We start from the raw sequence: 16,669 nt of genomic DNA on the forward strand, positions 1-16,669 counted from the left end.
CTCACCCACACAAACCTCAAAACCATCCCATTAACCTTCCTAAAAAAGGACTTGGAAACAAAAATCGGGAGGTTCTGGAATACAAACAAAAGCTTCGACAGCATCGTCATCTTTACCTTCTAAACCCAACCCACCAAAGACAATTGTGGTGATATGCATACATGCATATCTGTATATAACAATATAAATGTGTAAAGCCATTTATCAATGTATGTAATCAAAGGTATGACCTCCTGCCAGTGGATGGCATCAGACATGCACCATATGATTTACGGGACTGGGCAGTTGGTGGATAGCAGCTCCCTAGGAACTATGGTAACTTTGTTTGTAAACAGATCTGTTAGTTATCTTCCCACGTGTCTAACAATAAATCATCGTTCTGGTTCAACACATTTATGTTCTGTGTGTGTCTTCATCATTGGGGGATCCAGGGAACACAACTGTCATGATATGTATGTTGACTGAGATGTAAAGAGTTAACAAGTTAATGATAATGCTTCTTAGCACTAGAGGGAGCCACAGAACAATCATATATATGTCATGAGGGGCAGCGCGGTGACGCAGTGGGTTAGCCCTGCAGTCTCACGGCGCCGAGGTCCCAGGTTTGGGCTCTGGCTCACTGTCCGCATGGAGTTTGCACGTTCTCCCCATGTTTGCATGGGTTTCACCCCCACAACCCAAAGATGTGCAGGGTAGGTGGATTGGCCATGCTAAATTGCCCCTTAATTGGAAAAAGTGAATTGGGTACTCTAAAAAAAAATTTAATATGTCATGTGACTTTGGGGATTCTGGGAGTTAGAAGGCAGTAGAAGATGGTGAAGCATAGGAGCAGTTGTGTACTTGAGAGTTCTGTAGTTAGAGATAGCATAATTTAATATAGAAACCTTCTACTTTAGGAATGTGAAACAATCTTAGTCATATAAATAAAATTATAGATTTGTTTGTTAACAAAGCTTTGTGTTCTTTATTCAACACTATGCATTCAAGCCATCCAGGTAAAGCAAAATAGAGAACACAACATGGCACCAGGTCTGGTTCCTAGAATAGAATAGTCAGGTTTAGGGAGAAAGAAAGAATCTCCGTTCGAAGAAAAAAAAAACTTGTGAAAAGAAATCTCAACCGCTGGCAACAAACAGACTCCAGTGGCAACAACCTGCAGCATCGCAAAAAGAAATACCCAGCCAAAGCTTCATGAAGGGTCTGCAAACTCCAAAGTCATTCAGGATATTGGATAATGTAGATTTGTACTGGAAAATTTTCAAACATGAGTCTGAATTGTACCTCTCAGCCTTAAACCTCCAAGCAGCCAGTGAGAAGTGAAAGATTACACTGTTACTCATTTTGGCTGGACCACAGGCAATAGAATTGTACAACTCATTCCACTTTGAGGATGAAGTTGCAAAAAATAAGATTGAAGTTGTCATTGAAAAATTTGATAGCTATTGTGAGCTTAAAAGAAATGAAAAGCTGAGCGAACGACTGCAAAAGTAAAAAACAGTAAGGCTGAAAGATTCTATTAAAATGTCCCGTGTGAGTAAAGCAAATAAAAATAGGTGTTCCAGAATGTTGAATCGGAAACGTAACGTGAAAGTTCTTGACTCCGTTGAAGTTGTGGCGGAGCTAGAAATTCAGCACGCTGAAAAAGAGTGCCAGTTTGCGCAAGCTCACTAGAAAATAAAGCACGCTTTAGAAGTGGAAGAAAAGACGCGATCCGGAAGAGGACCGTTCGGTGCATGCGCACAAGGATGGGCATGCGCACTTGAAACAAGAGCACACTCCGGATCTGTTGTGGGAAAATCAACCACTTCGGGAGTCAGACTTGCTGCGTTCAATCAGTGCAGTTTATTGTTACACGAAGCTTCGGGAGAAAGCGTACGTACCCCGCGGTATGGTAGCTAACTGTTCTCGTGGTTTGAATGGCAGTCATTCATTTTATACTTCGTTCACAATGAGCCCAGATACAAAACAATTAGCACCTTGTTATCTTTAAACATTTTATAGATTGTACATCGCTATTTGTAAGCGTTTTGCCATTTACACATTGTTATAATTAAAGAGGTTTTACAGGTACTTTGGGTTCACAATGAGCCAGATACAAAACAATTATCACCTTGTTATCTTTAAACATTTTATAGATTGTACATTGCTATTTGTAAGCGTTTTGCCATTTACACATGGTTATAATTAAAGAGGTCAAACAGGTTACAGGTAGCAGCAGGAAAGCAGTATCGATTGTCCCTTTGTTTTAGGAAATGGCCCAAGACATTCGTATTAGCATATCATTGTGTACACCTTGGCTGAAGTCAGCTTTATTCAAGTGGTGTCCTGCATTTATGTATTTCTTAATCTTCCTGTCTGGCTCCCTTTGTCCTGGATCTGTTCCTATCTGTCCCACTGGCACCCCGCTGGGCTCCAGGCATCAGTTATGTCTGCTTTATTCTCTGTGTCTCCATCTTGGGTGTCAGGCAGCCATCTTCTGTGCCAAGTGCCCTTCTGAACCATTTCCCACTTCAGGATCGATTTGCGCATGCGCAATAAAAGTTTGTGCATGATGTCACGAGCATGATGACGTGTACACGTTGTGGCCGTGCCCACTTAAAGTAAAAATGCCCAGCAATCGGAAAACGATGTTTAAACTGCAGAGGACTGAATCATTTTGCCTCGCAATGCAGAACAGGGATGAAATTTAAACAAACAGCTGAACAAGACGTTTGCAGCATCAAACAACCAGTTTTCAGCATGAAACAAGAAGAAAATGTTCACAAATCTAAAAATAAGGGCAGCACGGTGGCACAGTGGTTAGCATTGCTGCCTACGGCGCTGAGGACCCGGGTTCGAATCCCGGCCCTGGGTCACTGTCCGTGAGGAGTTTTCACATTCTCCCCGTGTCTGCGTGGGTTTCACTCCCACAACCCAAAAGATGTGCAGGTTAGTTGGATTGGCCACGCTAAATTGCCCCTTAATTGGAAAAAATAATTGCGTACTCTAAATTTATTTTAAAAAACAAATCTAAAAATAAAGAGTATTAACTCAACATCGCAGAAGATGAAGTAGATTTGGAAGAAATATTCTATATGGATATAATTGAAAGTGTAGACAAAGGTACTCAGGGAATTTCAGAAGCTGGAAAAACTACATCAATCACAATTGTTCGAAATGTCAATGAATGGACAAATCCAATGATGTTGAATGTGGGTGGCACAGTAGCAGAGTGGTTAGCACTGTTGCTTCACAGCTATATGGTCCCAGGTTCGATTCTCGGCTTGGGTCACTGTCTGTGCGGAGTCTGCATGTTCTTTCTGTGTCTGTGTGGGTATCCTCTGGGTGCTCCGGTTTCCTCCCACAATCCAAAGATGTGCAGGTTAGGTGGATTGGCCATGCTAAATTGCCTCAGTGTTCAAAGAGATTAGGTGGGGTTACTGGGTTACAGGGATAGGGTGGAGATAGGGGCTGTTTAGCACACTGGGCTAAATCACTGGCTTTGAAAGCAGACCAAGCAGGCCAGCAGCACGGTTCGATTCCCATAACAGCCTCCCCGAACAGGCGCCGGAATGTGGCGACTAGGGGCTTTTCACAGTAACTTCATTGAAGCCTACTAGTGACAATAAGCAATTTTCATTTTTCATTCATTTCACGTGGACTTAAGTAGGGTGCTCTTTCCAAGGGCAGGTGCAGACTTGATGGGTCAAATGGCCTCCTTCTGCACTGTAAGTTCTAGGACTCTAGGAATGCCACATTAATCAAATGCAAGCTTGTCACTGGAACAAGTGATCATTTCCTTAGCCTCTCCGATTTGAACCACCTGAGATTTCAACCAACAGTTTTTGATCAACAGAAACGGCTGGTCGCCTACAGTGGGAATGCAATTGAAACGCTATAGATATGTAACCTAGAAGCATAGGTGCACAATTGAAGTCACATCGTGTAATTTGTTATTGTGGACACAGAGCGAAAGTCCATATTTGGAGCGGATGCGTGCAAAGCCCTGATTAGCCCTGTTAAGCGACTATAGGTTCCAGACAACGTGAAGACAGAGGATCATTATAACTGGCCATGAGATATGATGCCGCAGTCATCCAATGAGGACAGTGGTGAAACAGAAGAGGGTCTATCTAGTTAATTTGCTGAGCCAGAAGAGGAAGATTATGAAGGTCTATCCACTGTATTTGCCAGTAATGACAACAGTGAAAAAACAGATTATGGACAACAAAAAGACTGATCAGCACAGGCCTTGGAGGGCCGAAGGGCCTGTTCCTGTGCTGTATTGTTCTTTGTTCATTGACTATGACGGTCTATCCACTTTATTTGCGACTAGTGACAAAGTGGTCACAAGTAGCATACAAGCTGTACAGGACAACGGTGAGACTGACAGATCTCAGCTGGACTGTACAAAGGCTGACAATGAGAGTGCAACAGTGAACAGATTAACTGACAGCACATTAACCGTGAACAGCCTACAAGAAAATGACATCTTGGAAAAGTTGACTCCAGATGAGAAGCACCAAGAACTCAAACATAAATCAGATCATCCACAAGGAACTGATATCACAAAGTTCAAACATACATCAGATAATACAAAGGACACTGTAAAAAGGTTGAAAATGAATCAGACATGCCAAAAGAAACTGACCTTGAGCCCACAAAGAGTAACTACGGAACAACAGAATGTAGACACAGGTATGGCTGTGAAACGAAAGAACAACTAAACAACACATTGCAATTCAATGACAAGAAAGTGTTTGAAGTTGCAGTAACACTTCACAAACCATACAGTGTGGAAAGCAATCCAGATGGCAACAGAGCAAGGGACTGCGGGATAGTGTGTGAAAAACAATTGAGATAAAACAGACAAAGGCGTGTGTAGACTATACAAAGTTCACGCATGATAACAAATGCCAGGAAGAAAAGGACATTTTATAGAAAGAGAAAACATCATTTCAAAAGTCTAGAAGAGTTGGCCCTTGCTAAAATAAACAGAAAGCAAACAGGTTTTTTAGAGCAAATTAAATAAGAAATCGACACCAGAAGCACAGAAAAAGACCTGGGCCGGGAGTCTCCCCTACCCGCACCTTTAGGGGCCAAGCCCTAACATTGAGGGGCTAGGCCCGCGCCGGAGTGGTTGGCGCTCCGCCGGCTGGCGTGGAAGGCCTTTGGCGCCACGCCAGCCGGGGCCGAAGGGACTTCGCCGGCCGGTGGAAGTCCGCGCATGCGCCGGAGTGTCAGCGGCTGCTGACGTCATCCCCGCGCATGCGCAGGGGAGGGGATCACTTCCGCCTCCGCCATGGCGGAAGGAAAAGAATGCCCCCACGGCACAGGCCCGCCGGCCAATCGATGGGCCCCGATCGCGGGCCAGGCCACTGTGGGGGCACCCCCCGGGGTCAGATTGCCCCGCGCTCCCCCCAGGACCCCGGAGCCCGCCCACGCCGCCTGCTCCTGCCGATAAGGTAGGTGGTTTGATCCAAGCCAGCGGGAGAGACATGACAGACATGGGTGGAACTTCGGCCCATCGCAGGCCGGAGAATCACGGGGGGGGGGGGCAAGGCGACCGGCGTGGAGTGATTCCCACCCCCGCCAAATCTCCGGTGCCAGAGAATTCGGGACACGGTGGGGGCGGGATTGCCGCCGGCCCCCGGCGATTCTCCAACCCGGCGGGGGGTCGGAGAATCCAGCCCCTGGTCAGGCAACAAAAGTGGTTCAACCAGTTGACAATCTGATCGATGGAACTGATGACTTGTTGGTACTGTCACACACCACCAGAGTGAAGACTGAGTACAGACTCAATTTGTGGACTGTAAAAAGTTAAAAAAATGTTAACTACTGTACAATATCAGTAATCGATTACATGTAAAGAACATACAATGCTCTTAATATACATATGTTTGTAGAAATTTCCCAACACCTTTTAAAAAAGAAGGGGGGAAGTCATGAAATGTATATTGACTGGGATGTAAAGAGTTAACAAGTTAATGATAATGCTTCTTACCACTAGAGGGAACCACAGAACAGTCATATATATATATATATAGTGGTAGTCGGTATTAGGTGTATTATGGTACCCAGGTTGATGCCGTAAGACCACTGGTGTTGGAGGTACCTGAAACAGCAATATCATTGGTGAAACCTGCCTGCTGGTTCCGCCCAGTAAGGTGGAGTATAAGAGCCTGTGTCTCCCTAGCAGCTGCATTTTGTACCTGTGCTGCCGAGGGAAACATTTTGGGCAGCACGGTAGCATGGTGGTTAGCATAAATGCTTCACAGCTCCAGGGTCCCAGGTTCAATTCCCGGCTGGGTCACTGTCTGTGCGGAGTCTGCATATCCTCCCCGTGTGTGCGTGGGTTTCCTCCGGGTGCTCCGGTTTCCTCCCACAGTCCAAAGATGTGCGGGTTAGCTGGATTGGCCATGCTAAATTGCCCGTAGCGTCCTAAAAAGTAAGGTTAGGGGGGGGGGGGGGGGGGTTGTTGGGTTACTGGTATAGGGTGGATACGTGGGTTTGAGTAGGGTGATCATTGCTCGGCACAACATCGAGGGCCGAATGGCCTGTTCTGTGCTGTACTGTTCTATGTTCTATCTAGTCCAATAAAGCTTTCAATTGTCATCCAATCTCGCTTCTGAAGTTATTGATCGAGCATCAATTTATTGGACTAGTTTTTAAAGAATGGAGCTCCGAACCAAGCCGGAGGGTCTGCAACTCATCCCCCACGCGGCAAACGCAGCGGCGACCTTCAAACATTGGCTGGCGTGCTTCAAAGGGTACCTCAGGACGGCCACAACTACACCCACGGAGGACCAGAAGATGCAAGTTCTTCACTCGGGGGTGAGCCCAGAGATCTGCACCCACATCGAGGAAGCGGACAATTTCGAGGCCCTGTTGAAAGGACACTACATTCACCCAGTAAACCGGGTCTACGCCCGACATCTGCTAGCGACGAGGCGACAAATCCCTGGGGAATCGCTAGAGGAATTCTACTGTGCGCTCCTGGTATTAGGTAGGAACTGTGACTGCCCGCAAGTTTCAGCCAGCGACCACACAGAGCTTTTAATCCGGGACACATTCGTTGCAGGTATGCTGTCTTCCCAAATCCGTCAGCGGCTGCTAGAAAAAGAGACCCTAGGCCTCAAGGAGGCATGGGCCCTTGCTAGCTCCCTGGATGTAGCCTCCCGAAATGCCCGCGCCTACGTTCCCGACCGCGCGGCAGCCCCTTGGGCAGCGTGGAACTCCCCCGCGGCCGACTCGGATGCATCCCCCATCCCCCCACAAGCTTGTGCTGCGCCCGGGGGGCCCCGCTGCTATTTTTGTGGGCAAGCCAAGCACCCCCGGCAGCGCTGCCCGGCCCGCTCCTCCACCTGCAAAGGGTGCAGTAAAAAGGGCCATTTCGTGGCGGTATACCAGGCCCGTGCGGTCGCCGCGGTCTCTGGGGGCGAACCGGGACCGCCACCCCAACCCTCTCCACAAGGCACGTGCGGCCAGCGGGCGCCCCCATCTTCCTTTTCCAGAGCCACGTGCGGGCCCCGGGCGCAGCCACCTTGTTCCCCGGGGCCATGTGAGATGGATGGGCGCCGCCATCTTGCACACCCCCAGCCATGTGTCACCAGTGGGTGCCGCCATCTTGGCTGGAGTCTCAGGACCCCAATTCGGATGACCACACATCGCCCGAAGAAAACATCCAGCTTTTGCCACGACTTGCCTCGGTGACCCTGGACCAATCTCGGCGCCGAACGCTCTCAACCACCACCACGACCGTGCTCATCAATGGGCATAAATCATCTTGCCTGATTGACTCCGGGAGCACAGAGAGCTTCATACACCCCAACACGGTAAGGCGTTGTTTCCTTCCCACCCACCCAGTTAATCAAAAAATCTCCCTGGCCTCCGGGTCTCACTCTGTAGAGATCAAAGTGTTCTGTGTAGCGATCCTCACGGTCCAGGGAAGGGAATTAAAACATTTCCGGCTCTACGTCCTTCCTCACCTCTGCGCTGCTGTGCTCCTAGGGTTAGATTTCCAATGTAACCTCCAAAGTTTAACTTTTAAATTCGGTGGCCCTATAAACCCCCCTCACGGTCTGCAGCCTCGCGACCCTCAAGGGCGAGCCGCCTTCCCTTTTTGCGAACCTCACCCCGGATTGCAAACCTGTCGCCACCAGGAGCAGACGGTACAGTGCCCAGGACCGGACCTTGATTAGGTCGGACGTCCAGCGGTTACTGAAGGAAGGTATTATCGAGGCCAGCAACAGCCCCTGGAGAGCTCAAGTAGTGGTTGTAAAGACCGGGGAGAAGAACAGAATGGTCATCAATTATAGTCAGACCATCAACAGGTATACGCAGCTCGACGCGTACCCTCTCCCCTGCATATCTGATCTGGTCAATCAGATTGCACAATACAAGGTCTTCTCCACGGTGGATCTAAAATCCGCCTACCACCAGCTCCCCATCCGCCCAGCCGACCGCAAATACACAGCATGCGAAGCAGATGGGCGGCTCTACCACTTCCTAAGGGTTCCCTTCGGTGTCACAAATGGAGTCTCGGTCTTCCAACGGGAGATGGACCGAATGGTTGACCGGTACGGTTTGCAGGCCATGTTTCCGTACCTCGACAATGTCACCATCTGTGGCCCCGACCAGCAGGACCACGACACCAACCTCCATAAATTCCTCCATAGCGCAAAAATCCTTAACCTAACTTACAACAAGGACAAATACGTGTTCAGCACCGACCGTCTAGCCATCCTCGGCTACGTAGTGCATGATGGAGTTATAGGCCCAGATCCCGAACGCATGCGCCCCCTCATGGAGTTTCCCCTCCCCCACTGCTCTATGGCCCTGAAACGCTGCCTGGGATTTTTTTCATATTATGCCCAGTGGGTCCCCCACTATGCGGACAAGGCCCGCCCACTAATCCAATCCTCGGTTTTTCCCCTGTCGGCAGAGGCCCGCCAGGCCTTCAGCCGCATCAAAGCGGACATTGCAAAGGCCACGATGCACGCAATCGATGAATCTCTTCCCTTCCAAGTCGAGAGCGATGCGTCCGACGTAGCTCTGGCAGCCACCCTCAGCCAAGCGGGCCGGCCCCTGGCCTTCTTCTCCCGGACCCTCCACGCTTCAGAAATCCGCATTCCTCAGTTGAAAAGGAGGCCCAGGCCATTGTAGAAGCTGTGCGGCACTGGAGGCATTACATGGCCGGCAGGAGATTCACTCTCCTCACTGACCAATGGTCGGTTGTTTTCATGTTCATAATGCTCAGCGGGGCAAGATAAAGAACGATAAGATCTTACGGTGGAGGATCGAGCTCTCCACCTACAACTATGAGATCTTGTATCGTCTCGGAAAGCTAAACGAGCCCCCTGATGCCCTATCCCGCGGCACGTGTGCCAACGCACAAGTGGACCTCTGCCACCCGGGGGTCACTCGATTCTTCCATTTCATCAAGACCCGCAACCAGCCCGACTCCATCGAGGAGGTCAGGACGGCCACCAGGAACTGCCAAATCTGCACAGAGTGAAAGCCGCACTTCTGCAGGCCAGAGAAAACGCACCTGATAAAGGCTTCCCATCCCTTTGAGCGCCTCAGTATGGACTTCAGAGGGCCCCTCCCCTCCACCGACCGCAACATGTACTTCCTGAACATGATTGACGAGTACTCCCGGTTCCCATTCGCTATCCCCTGCCCCGACATGACCGCAGCCACCGTCACAAAAGCCCTCCACAGTATCTTTACGCTGTTCGGTTTCCCCACCTACATACACAGCGATAGGGGGTCCTCCTTTAGGAGCGACGAACTGCGTCATTTCCTGCTCAGTAAGGGCATTGCCTCGAGCAGGACGAACAGTTACAGCCCCCGGGGAAACGGACAGGTAGAGAGGGAGAACGGAGCGGTCTGGAAGACCGTCCTACTGGCCCTACGGTCCAGGAATCTCCCCGTCTCCCGCTGGCAGGAGGTCCTTCCTGATGCTCTCCACTCCATCTGATCACTGCTGTGTACCACGACCAACCAAACACCTCACGAACGTCTCCTTGTCTTCCCTAGGAAGTCCTCCTCCGGGACCTCCCTCCCAACCTGGCTGGAAGCTCCTGGACCCATCCTGCTCCGCAAACACGTGCGGGCGCACAAGTTGGACCCATTGGTCGAGAGGGTCCACCTCCTTCACGCTAACCCTCAATACGCCTACGTGGCGTACCCCGACGGCCGACAGGATACGGTCTCCCGACGGGACCCGGCACCCGCTGGATCCCCACCCACCCCCACCACCACCCCCACCCTCCCTCCCACCGGCGCACCCCACGGCCACCCGCTTCCCAGGTGGATCGGTCCTCCCACCGGTCCCATCCAGTGGTGATGAAGCTACCGAGGAAGCTTAAGCTATGCTCCCAGAGCCACAGATACCCAAGCCGGCGCCTGCATCACCACCGAAACTGCGACGATCGCAGAGAACGACCAGGGCCCCCAATCGACTAATTGCTTCATTTTGAATGTAAATAAATACTGTAAATAGTTGCAACATGTAACGAGGCAAAACACTGTACTCATGTATACCGGGTACCACCATAACCTCAACCTCTACCACTGTATAACACGAGACCATCACCCTCACCCCACAGGGGTGAATGTAGTAGTCGGTATTAGGGGTATTACGGTACCCAGGTTGATGCTGTAAGACCACTGGTGTGGGAGGTACTGAGACAGCAAGATCATTGGTGAAGCCTGCCTGCTGGTTCCGCCCAGTAAGGCAGAGTATAAGAGTCTGTGTCTCCCTAGCAGCTGCATTCTGTACCTGCGCTGCTGGGGGAAACATCTAGTCCAATAAAGCCTTCAATTGTCATCCAATCTCGCTCTGGAGTCATTGATCGAGCAACATATATATATATATATCAGTGATTTTGGGGATTCTGGGAGTTGGAAGGCAGTTAAAGATGGGGAAGCATAGGAGCAGTTGTGTACTTGAGAGTTCTGTAGTTAGCGATAGCATAGTTTAATATAGAAACCTGTACTTTAGGAATGTGAACGAATCTTAGTTAGTAGTGTAAATAAATTTATAGTTTTGTTTGTTAACAAAGCTTTGTGTTACATGCAGGTGAGGGCGTTTGTCAGGCGGCAGGTGGCGGGGTTCCCTCTGCTGCCGCCGCGTGGGGCCGAGGACAGGGTGTTCTCGGGGGTGTGGGTTGGGGAGGGGAGGATCTCGGCGGCGTACCAAGTGATGCAGGAGATGGACGAGGCCTCGGTTGAGGAGTTGAAGGGTAAATGGGAGGAGGAGATGGGTGAGGAGATTGAGGAGGAGATGTGGGCGGACGCCCTGGGGAGGGTGAACTCCTCCTCTTCTTGTGCGAGGCTTGGCCTCATACAGTTTAAGGTGCTGCACAGGGCTCACATGACCGGGACAAGGATGAGCCGGTTCTTTGGGAGTGAGGACAGGTGTATTAGGTGCTCTGGGAGCCCAGCAAATCATGCCCATATGTTAGACCATAAGACCATAAAACATAGGAGTGGAAGTAAGGCCATTCGGCCCATCGAGTCCACTCCGCCATTCAATCATGGCTGATGGGCATTTCAACTCCACCTACCAGCATTCTCCCCGTAGCCCTTAATTCCTCGCGACATCAAGAATTTATCTATCTGGGCATGTTCTGGGCATGTCCAGCATTGGGGGAATTTTGCAAGGGCGTGGCAGGGATTTTGTCGAGGGTGGTAGGATCCAGGGTCAATCCGGGCTGGGGACTTGCAGTATTTGGGGTTGCGGAGGAGCCGGGAGTGCAGGAGGCGAAAGAGGCCGGTGTTCTGGCCTTTACGTCCCTGGTAGCCCGGCGGAGGATTCTTCTTCAGTTGAAGGACGAGAGGCCCCCAAGCGTGGAGGCCTGGGTCAACGACACGGCAGGGTTTCTCAAGCTAGAGAAGGTGAAATTTGCCCTAAGGGAATCAGTGCAGGGGTTTTTCAGGAGGTGGCAGCCATTCCTGGACTTCCTGGCAGAACGATAGAAACAGGCCAGCAGCAGCAGCAACCCGGGGGGGGTGTTTTGTTGTTTTGTTCTAAAGGGACGAGCATAGTTGTTCTGTGCCAATGTCGGGCATTAATTCACTTCCTCTTCTGTGTATACGCGGGGGGGGGGGGGGGGGGGGGGGGGGGGGGGAGTGTTTCTGTCCTGTCTATTGAAGGGACGGGCAGGTGTTTTGGGGGAATGATGGATGTTAGTTTATCTCTTCCGCTGTGTATGCGGGGGGGGGGGGGGGGGGAGACGGACTGTTCTTTCTGTTCTTTGTAAAAAAAAAAATTCTCTGTCTTTTTGTTGTTGATATTATGCAAAAATTTGAATGAAAATTATTTTTTTTTAAAAACAAAGCTTTGTGTTCTTTGTTCAACACTACACATCCAAGCCATCCAGGTAAAGCAAAGTAGAGAACACAACAAGGCAGCACCTCCCATCTCTTAAAATCCGTCTTCATTCCCTCCACCAGCCGTGACAAGTTCAGCTAATGCAGCTGGGCCCAACTCAGCGCCATCTGTATAGCAAGGTAGCGAAAACCTGTCCCCACCAACCGATTCTCCCAGCCTCCTCTCCTGGCCCCGTGCATTAATTTGGAGCACCTTGCTTTTCCCCATATTCAGCTTCTACCCGAAAAATGGCCAGACTCCCCCAGAATCCCCATGATCCTATTGAAGCACCCCACCCAGGTCTCAAAAATACAACAGGAGGTCAACTGTGTACCAAGACACTCGGTGTTCGACCCCTCCCCACTCAATCCCCCTCCACCCACTAAGTGCCATTGGCAGCGGCTCAATCGCTGGGGTAAAGAGCAGCGGAGAGAGCGGGTAACCCTGCCTCGTCTCCCAGTGCAGCCCAAAATAATCCGACCTGAACTTTTTCACTCGCCCTAGGCGACATATACAGCAGCTAAATCAATCCATATTGCCCAACCCGAACCGACCTAACATCTCAAACACCCATTCGACCCAATCAAACACCTTCTCCATGGTCTCTTATGGGCAGCACGGTAGCATTGTGGATAGCACAAATGCTTCACAGCTCCAGGGTCCCAGGTTCGATTCCGGCTTGGGTTACTGTCTGTGCGGAGTCTGCACATCCTCCCCGTGTGTGCGTGGGTTTCCTCCGGGTGCTCCGGTTTCCTCCCACAGTCCAAGGATGTGCAGGTTAGATGGATTGGCCATGCTAAATTGCCCTTAGTGTCCAAAATTGCCCTTAGTGTTGGGTGGGGTTACTGGGTTATGGGGATAGGTGGAGGTGTTGATCTTGGGTAGGGTGCTCTTTCCAAGAGCCGGTGCAGACTTGATGGGCCGAATGGCCTCCTTCTGCACAGTAAATTCTATGATAACTATGTCCATTGCAACCACCACTTCCACTTTCCGGCCCTTTGAAGGTGTCACGATAACATTTTTTAAAATTTGGAGCACCCAATTATTTTTTTCCAGTTAAGGGGCAATGCAGCGTGGCCAATCCACCTAACCTGCACATCTTTGGGTTGTGGTTGCGATACCCACACAGACACGAAGAGAATCGGCAAACTCCATACGGACAGTGACCCAGACCTGGGATTGAACCCAGCCTCCAGATATTCGCCGACACTGCCACCCCTTCTCAAACCCTGTCTGTTCCTCATCTATCAGCCCAGCGCACAATCCAGTATCCATGTCGCTAGCACCTTCGCCAACAACTTTGCATCTACATTTAACAGCGAAATCGGGCGGTATGATCCACATTCCTCCGGATCTTTACCCTTCTGTATATTGAGCCTGAGATAGCGTGTATGTGTGGGGGGTGCGGGGAGCTCTCCCCTCACCATCGACTTGTTGTACATCACAACGAGCGGGGGCCCCAGCTCCAACCGACACTTCTTACAAAGGGCGATTGGGAACCCATCCGACCCCAGGGCTGCTTAATGTTATCGTGAAACCTGGGCAGCACGGTGGCACAGTGGTTAGCACTGCTGCCTACGGTGCTGAGGACCCGGGGCCTTTCCCTGCTGGCGTCGACCACACGCAATGCATCGCCTCCCTCAGCCCAATTGTAGCTCCCAGTCCCTGCACTTTCACCTCCACAACCCTCTGGCACTCCAATCCATCCAAAAACCACCTCATCCCTTCATCCCCCACTGGAGGCTCCACGTTATACAGCCTTTGATAGAATGCCTCAAAAACCCGTTTCACCCCCTGATGAGACCATCAATTCACACGACACGTGGTTAGAAGCGAACAGTGGTTTTAATCGTCTTACAACAGAGCCTGCCTGTGACGAGATGTACTCTAGATGAACTGGCAGGCAGGCTCACAACAGCAACCTTTATACTTCCGGTTAGGGGGAGGAGCCATGGGCGGAGCCAAGGGTGGAGCTCAGTACAAGCTCCATATCTCCCCCTATGGGTAGAGCCGCGCAACTACACATGATCTAGTACAAGGTACAGGCTCAACACATGTTGTACAATACAGTGTGGATTATTAGTGTTTATAATTCATCACACCCACTCCGACTCCAATACCACTGCCCGTCTCGTCTCACCCTACAAATCTCCCTCGACATCGCCTGCTTCCTCAACTGCTGCACAAGCCCCCTGCTGGCTTTTCCCCACACTCATATCATGCAATTCCCACTGCCTTTCCCTGTGGACACCAACCCAAACTCCATCTGAAGCCTTTGCCTCTCCTTTAGTATCACCTCCTCAGGCACCATCGACAATCTCCGATCCATCCTCAGAATGTCCTCCACCAGCCTCAGCCTCTGAGCCCGCTCCGCGCTCTCTCTCTGGGCCAGAATCAATATAAATTACCTCCTCAGCACCGCTGTCACCTCCCCGGGATTGTTTAGCTCCACAGAATTTTGGATGGCCACCCACACACTCTCGCACTCATCCCCTTGTCCTCTAATAACCCCACATCCAACCTCCACCGCGGCCATTGAACTTCCTCCTGCATCACCCACAAATTCACCCAATGTGGCACCTGATCAAAGATCACAGTCACCCAATACTCTGAATGGGAGTACACTTGGTGCACATGCGACAAAATACAAAAAACTCCTCCGCCCTCGGCCTCTCAAACTGCCACGGGTCTCTCTCTCTCTCTCTCTCTCTCTCTCTCTCTTCCCCCCCCCCCCCCCCCCCCCCCCCCCCCCCAATTACTCTCCATAAAACCCAACAACTCCTTTGTCATAGCCGCAACCCACAGGGGCCGAATGCACAACTGATCAAACTCAGGATCCAGAACCGCGTACAAATCTGCCCCCCCCCCCCCCCCCCCATCTTATCAGCCGGGGCGTGTCCCGGTTCGGAGTCTTTTTGAGGCGAAACCCCACCTCAAAAAATCCACATCATCCCAATTTGGGCATATACATTCACGAGCACCACAGGCGTCCCATCTAGCTTCTCGCTGACCATCACAAAATTCGCCCCTGGATTAGTTACTGCCGACCTCGAAGGCCACCCGCTTGTTGATTAGCATTACCACCGCCTCTCGTCTTCATATCCAACACTGAGTGGAAGACCTGCCCCACCCAAACCTTCATCAGCTTCGTTTGGTCCCTCAACTTCAGGCGTGTCTTCTGGAGAAACACAACATTTGCCTTCAAACTCCTTAAATGTGCGAAAACGTGCAACCATTTGACCGGGCCATTTAAACCCCAAATGTTCCACATAATCAACTGGGTCAGGGTCCCCGCCTGCCCCCCACCTCACCAATCAACCATAACCCCTCTTTAACCAGCCCCCCAGATCCATGCCTTGCACCCACTCGGGGCCTCCCCAAGATGTCCACCGCCATCACCTCTCAACCAACTGTGCCACACCAACTCTACCCATGTCAACATCCCTTCTCTGTCCCCCTCCCTTCCCCCATAGACAAAGACAAAGAAAACCCAACCCATCCCCGCTCCCTCCACAGGTCGACCCCCAACTTCACTCCCGTTAACTAGCCAACCAGCTAGCATTGTGACCTCCACTCGAGGCTTCGGCCTACCCCCCCCCCCCCCCACCACCACCACCCCCCCCCCCCCCCCCCCCAGCTGCCCTTCACCCGCATTTCCCCAAAAACAGTAAGATCAAGAAAACACAAATCCCCTCCACAACTATATCCATAAAATACAACCAACTGCCCGTCGTGTAAACCCACAGTCCCTGCTTTTTTTTAAATTTAGAGTACCCAACTAATTTTTTCCAATAAAGGGCCAATTTAGTGTGGCCAATCCACCTAGCCTGCACATCTTTGTGATGTGGGGGTGAAACCCACGCAAACACAGGGAGAATGCAAACTCCACATGGACAGTGACCCAGAGCCAGGGTCGAACCTGGGACCTCGGTTCCGTGAGACAGCAGTGCTAACCCACTGTGCCACCGCGCTGCCCACCACATTCCCCACTTTGATGTGTTGGGCAGGCTGGGTCGATGTGGACTGCACTTGATGTTAGTGTAGCAAGAGACAGACCTCTAACACTTGATAAGATGCAACACAATTTTATTTAACGTCTTAACTACTATACATGTTTAACTGTGGGTTGACACTATGCTGACTTGACTGGAGACCTGGTACTAGCCTGACCAGACTGACTAGCTGCCGCATGGTGTTTGCACTGTCTAGCTCACGAACTCTGACTGTCTCAGTGGCTGGGTCCAGAGAGAGCGGGAAACCTGGTGCCCTCTGGCTTTATAGTGGTCGTGTCCCGTCTGGTGATTGGCTGCT

Source organism: Scyliorhinus canicula, chromosome 3 (assembly GCF_902713615.1).
Source record: "Scyliorhinus canicula chromosome 3, sScyCan1.1, whole genome shotgun sequence".
NCBI lineage: Eukaryota > Metazoa > Chordata > Chondrichthyes > Carcharhiniformes > Scyliorhinidae > Scyliorhinus > Scyliorhinus canicula.